Here is a 6969-nt window from a genome sequence, read left to right on the forward strand (position 1 = left end):
GGACCAAGAGCCGGCTGATTGCCAAGATTACTGCAAACCCAGTGGTGTCCTGTGGTCACCGGACTTTACCTCCGATGTAGGGGTGAGTATGTTGAGCAGCTTCTGATCAGCTCCAATACACACGGCACTTGGGGTCAGGTCAGAATAGTTTTCAAAACCTGCCAGTGGAGGAATCTGTAACTTGTATGCAGCTTGAAGTCTTGGAGTTTAGTTGTCAGGTGCGACAAGTCTCATCATCGTCCAGCGTGCGTGTGTGCGTGTGTGTGTGTGTTTGTGAGGACAAGCTGGTGCTGAGAGCTGGGCAACGGGACCGTGTCACTCCTCTCTTCCGTTTTCCGCACTGACTACTGCACAGTCTTCACATCCAGTACAAACTGCCCTGATTATTTTTCTGAACTTGTCTTCTCACCTGTCACAGCCAGACAGCTCCGCTCCTCGTCTGATGAATGCACGCCCTCTGACACGGAACCAGAACAACATAGGGTCACAGAATATTTAGTTACTGTACAGCAAAACAGTAAAACTCTGTCCCCTTCCATGTCCACCACCTGCCTACCATCGCCTCTCTAAAGCGTGCTTTTAAAATAATCTGCTTCATTAACAGTGTTCCTCCCAACAATCCTCATGCTGCTAGTCTACCTTCTACTAACTCTTTGACTAGTCCGCCTACTCGTCATCCTCTGAGAATTCACAAAAGTCTCCATCTTTACTGTCTTTTTCCTGATTCCTCTTTGTCTCCTCTATGTTTGTCTTTTATTGCTTGTCTGCACGGTCGTTCTTTCCGTCCTTCGCATGCTGTCCAAGTCTCGTTCTTGTCTCGAGGGCTGACAGCATGCTCCTTCATGAGCGTGATCGTTCGTAATATAACTCACTATTACTATTATTACTATTACAGTCGGACCTCGATAAGTCCAACTCAAAGGACCCGAAAAAATGGACTTTACGGAGTTTTCGAGTTATGGAAAAGGCGTAAAAGGTGCAGGTATTTGCCGGGAACTAACAATTAATTCGATATAGGAGGTTTTCCACTTAGGAAGGTCGACTTATCGAGGTCCGCCTGTATTATTATTATTATTAGTAGTAGTATTTTCACTCTTTTGTTTTATTGACCAGAAGCGACAGACTAACGACCACTTGACAATCTAGAAACTAACTCACATACATACACGCTCATACATACATCCAGACATTCATACGTACAAGCAGACATACATACGTACAAGCAGACATACATGCATAATACAGGCATACATGCAGTATGTATTGTGCAGGCAGGTCCCCCACGTGCATGCAGGCTCCATTTCTCGCCCCGACACCAGCAGGCAGGATTCTCGCGAGACTTTTTATCCCGTGAAGTGATGCCTGACATCCTGGCCATGTTTACCACCCACAAGAGGCAGCAGCCCCAAGACATCAGGCTCACCTCGTGAAGGACTGTGGGTAGCCGACAGCCAGCCACAAATCACGCTGCCAAGCGGATCAATGATCGATTTTGTCGGCGAACCAATCCATAGAAATGGCGGTTTTTGCGTGGGCCTGCGGGATAAAAATAGTTCGGCGTTCGTGTCTCACCAGTTCTCTCTTTTCTTAATCTGTCCTGGCTGTCGGAGAAGACCTAAATTACTGCCCGTGTGGTATTTGTGTGGTGTTAGCTGCCACAAAATGGAAGAAAAGACAACGATGACGAAATGGGTACACACTGCGAGAGAAAAATGATGATGGAAGGAAAATGAAAACAAGAAGGAAAGGAAAAAGAAACAAGAAATGAAATTTTAAAAAATTGAAAGCGAAAAGTGATGAAATAATTGAGCAAAGGTTTTAGTTTTATGAAAAGTGTCTCACTTTACTGATGAGTGCAAATAGAGCATGGTGTGTTTTCCTTCTATCTTTTATTCTGCTCTTTCTCTCTCTCTCTCTCTCTGTCTATCTCTCGCATTACTAGTCACATTATTAGTGTCCTTACAATAATACAGTTCAGTACTTACTGCTACTACAGTTGGCGTTCAATGTTTGTGTTGTACTTTATTATTAGTAGTATTAGAAGTATACCTCAAAGTTTAAGAATCCATCTCTCGATTTCTGCCACCTGTCAGGTCTACCTGTCCACTCTGTTTGTCAAGTCTTTATATCAAATTTACCTGGGGTCTACCTGTCAGCCTATGTGTCAAGTCTCTTAGAGGGTAAACCTTCATTAATAGTAATATCATATAATATCCTCCTAATTTGTAATTAAAATGCAAGACATTTCTTTACATTGAATCGTAATGGAAATCTACACTCAATAAACTATTTATAAAATTAGAAATAAAAATAATCTTAAATAATAAATATTGTTCCTTTCTGAAAAAAAATCCTCAAAAACTAGGAAAAACTAAGAAGGAGCGAATAAAAGAACGAACGAACTAATAAATAGAATAAATGAATGTCTCGCAGTCGATGTATGCAAATAAAAGCGAAAGGCCAGGCCTGGTATTCTACAGCTGGTACTGCCTAGAATATATTCATGAGAACTTGTCTGGAAATCTCAATATTCCTTCTTGCTCTGATGGCTCTTAAAAGATTGTGGACAGCTGACCGCGCTATCCATATCCGCTATCAAATGTGTGGGGGTCTCCATGCTCGTGTCACAGCTCACCGGGGCAGGGGGGGGCATTCATGTCCCCACAACACCACAATACCTCCACACTCCACCCCAGAGAGCCATCTGGCAGCACTTCCCCGAGGTCTTTGTACTTTTAACACCAGTCTCCAGACTTCCCGACTGTTACAGTTTATCGCACATCTTTCTTCTTCTTCACAGGGGAAGGTGTGTGTGTGTGTGTTTGAGGTATGTGTATTATGTTTCGGGGTGTGAGTGTGTGTTAGCCTAACAGAAGCTAAAGATGTTTTATCCCCTCCACAGGATCCTAAGCATCAGAGAGAGACTAGGGATTCTGTGGCAGGCGGGGGTCTGTGATACAATCTGTTGTCACGCACCCAGTCACACTGTCCTCGCACTCACACGGTCTGGAGTCCTTCCAGCCACCGACAACCGCATTACTCCGTCCATTCTTTCTGTAATCATCCTGCATGCGTTTACATTTCAAGAACTCCTAATGGTTTTTTTCATGCAGTTTCATGATGTTTTCCACGTCTACAACGAGGCGCTACTCTGACACAGACACGACGAACCCATTACTTCGCGCTTGTTCGTCTGAACTGAATGTAAAGAAACTACAGCGATACTGAGCTGACAAATGAGATGACTATGAGGATTATGCGATTCTGATGAGTATGTTGAACATGAGAGGATTGTTGATTCTAATTATGTGACTATAATGAATGAGGACTAAAGTGATTGCCATGACGACATCAAATATGGCGGCCATAAATCTGAACAAACGGAAATAATTATTACAGTTGAGATCATGGCTTTGAAACCTTTGACGACGACCAGCAATGACAGATTTGTCTAAGGATGATGATAATAATAATAATAGTTTTTTCTACAGTATTCATTACTTCAAGTAGGTACAAAAGACAAAGTAAAGTACACAAATACAGACATACAGACTTAAAAAAGAAAGCATACATTAAAAACAACAACAACAACAATATACTGGGTGACAACACAGAGCATGAATCTATAGCTCAAAACTTCGCAGTTTTGGCACTGAGTACGCATTCATGAACACGACAGCAGTTAGAAGCTTCATGGAGCAGGATGCAGGCGTGGCACCAACCCCAATCATCATTCGTAGAGTCAGTCAGGACATCTTTATACTACACAGACCTCAAAGTAATCGCAGAAACGTAGCGGTAAGCCCATGTCGAGGCAGCAGAATAAAAGGAGATTGTGTGAGAGGGAACAAAAGTGCACTGAAGTGGAAACATTAATGGTTTATAAGCACATGCAGAACAAGATGGTTGAGGATAAAAACAAGCTGCAGACGCGCTAATGGCGATGTGATGTGTAGAAGGAAACATGGATGCAGGAATAGAAAGAACAAAGGAGAGAAGAGCTGAAGGCAAACAGATAGCATCGATCATCACAAGACACATAAGCTCGAACGACCATCCATGGACGAGACAAAAGCAGGAGTCCAGTTCCTCAGCCGAATTAGGCAGAGGGACTCATTCTATTGATAGTTAAAGGTGAAGGAAAGCATTCAACTGACATATATTTCCTGGTTTTTGGGTATTGTCAGACCTCTTTGCTAGTGGTGTGTTGGCCGTACGTTCTTGGGCGCGAATTACATGCCTGGTCGACGAATGTTATAAATCTAGTCACATCGACTTCATAAAGCCTCTGACTGTCTCTATCCTTCTTCGTCCTATTCTAGCCTTAATGCATAACGAGACGTAAGTACAAAAAGACACCGCATGCTTGTACTAACACTGTGACCATTCACCTTTCTTTATTATACATGTTTCTTTAGTATGCCGCGCTTGTGTCGTCGACACCCCATCCTCTTTTCATCTCATTTTCTACTGTCTCCTTGACCAGCTCCCCCACCATACTGGGAAGTCAGTGCCACACCTGCACAAGCAGCAACATTTCCTCCATCTCACTACAGTCTATCCTCTCATTGCCAGGGCGTATTCCCCTTGGTTAGAAGCTACCTCCTGGACCTGTTGCATCCTCTCGACGACCCAATTTCATCGACAGCCTTCAAATTCTCTTTCTAAAGAGCCTAAAAAATGATCATTCTATGACATAGAAGCCGATCACTTCCTCTTCCCCTCACATCAACACGCTTGTTGTCCTTATCAATATAAACTAACAGAGAATACTATCCTTTAAAAACAGCACTGAGGAGGAGGCGAGATTACCTGCTGCAAGGGGACATAATCGAGTTCATACGCGACATATTGTGAGCTAGAGCGAAAAGATGCGCAAAGAGAGAAAGTAAATTAACTTCTCTGCATGAGATGATGGAATAATACATCAGCTTTTCACTTTCTACATGCGTATCCGCTTCTTCAAACACACGGCAGAGAACAGAAAAGAAAGCGGCACACGATGAAGTGCAAGACCCAGATAAATGGGATAAAATTAGTAGTACACCTTTAGACAAACATCAGTTTGCAGACATAATTTAAAGAACATGACGTTCTATTTGTTTGCCAGTCACCTGTTTGCGCCGACCACTTCATTAATCCGATAGTTGTCTCTCCTCTTCTCTTATTTGAACTATGACGTGCTGTACAAACTAGTTCATGGAGTTCAACATTAATATTTCTCCCCCATTTAATGAAAGACCATTAGAAGGTTTACTTTTTACTTCAAAAGTTCATCACATCAACATTCAAAGCAGCTCACTATCACATGTATCTTTCAAACAAAGAATTGATACCAAATTCATCGGCCAGCCAACGTTTTTAACAATATTATTTCTAACGATTTGCTATCCTTCGCAAGGTTTTTAATAGTATTTAAAGAACTCGGTGACGTTCGCGGAACAACTCTTGATAAGCGCATTCATAGAACAGACGCCAGTTGAAGGTAAAGCTTACAATCCTGTTAAAAGTTCTGTATCGTCATGTATCTCGCTATGTGCAATTCGCATACTCGTGCTAACTAACAGGCAGCTTTTATAGAAAAATAACATTCTCCCGCTTTCACGTTGCCGCAGCATCTTTGACGATTGTGCCAACAGTTACCAATCTCACTTCAGCTCATCACATTTATTCTCAGTCAAAACAGCCGCCATAGATCCATTCACTGAGCAGTACTTACTAAATGACGATGCTTTGCGAATATCATATTATATGTATGTCGGTTGGGTTCGTGTTGTCCCTCAGTGGGGTCAACCACTCGTGATCGTCTCATTCTGGGTTGGTTGGTAGGTGTCGTGGGCAACGGAGGCTACATGCACATGCAACGCGGAGGCGCTCCCAAGCAGCCCGTGCCTGCACCCTTAATATCTTCACAAAGACCCCTCCTTCTTTCAGGTTGCAAACTTCTTCTATTTGCTGGAAGTCTGAAGTCTCCCTCACTACACCCGACGACGGCTTTCCGGTTGACTATCTTGTCTGGCACATGCAGGCACGCTTTGTTTCGTGGCTTGACAGTTAGCAACGCTCCAAGTGACCACCAGGTGACACTGCTTGCTTACGAATTCGTTTTTGGTTGTTTTGTATTGAATTTGATCAGTCTCCTGAACCTTGGATCGAATACCTGCATCCCTCTTTCATTCTCGTATCATCACAAGTGAATGCCTTGTGTTGTGGGTGTGTGTGTAGGTGTGTTGTGTTGGTGGTATGGGGAGTCGCCGCGCAGTCTATTCAGGGGGGGCTCGTTTGGGCCTTTTTTGAGGGGGGAGGAAAAAAAAAAAAACTCATCCAATGATTTCTCATGTTCCATACCCTGCTCGCCTTTTTCATCGCTGATTCTCAACCTGTGATTCGAAAGATTGAAGCCGGCGCCACAGCTGTCAGGTTCAAAAAGAAATTCAGGACTCCTCCGAACTGTAGGCTGTAATACAGGGTGTCATTATGCCTCCTGTTGCACCTTCGTCTGTAATTTTCATTTAATTCACATTCTTCAAACAATCGAGAAAATTCTAAACAAGTATTGAACAGAATTTTACCATTTTCTATTCAGGGGTGGGGAATCAGTATTCCGGGCCTGCCAAGGCGTATGTTTGTTTTTAGGGTGATTATGCTGTTGTGGGCGTTGCGTTGTTGGACTGCGATAGCGACCCAACATGGAATGGAAACAAGGAAGGAAGATAGAAGAAAAATCCCTCCAAAAAAACAAAACTGTAAGTTGAAAAATGTCTTTTTCCTTCCCCTATACTGTAGCACTAATGCCCTCTTTTGTCATAGTTATTCTTTCTGTTTGTTTTGCTGGTTACTGGACCCACACTTTCCACACGGGAAAAAAGGGCACTTTTCACCGTGTCCCCTTTAATTCTCCGGGCCCTTTTTCTCCCCCCCACCCAGCGGCTTCCCCTTTCCTTTTCCTCCCCCATGATGCCACCGATC

Source organism: Pomacea canaliculata, linkage group LG13, assembly GCF_003073045.1.
Source record: "Pomacea canaliculata isolate SZHN2017 linkage group LG13, ASM307304v1, whole genome shotgun sequence".
Taxonomy (NCBI): domain Eukaryota; kingdom Metazoa; phylum Mollusca; class Gastropoda; order Architaenioglossa; family Ampullariidae; genus Pomacea; species Pomacea canaliculata.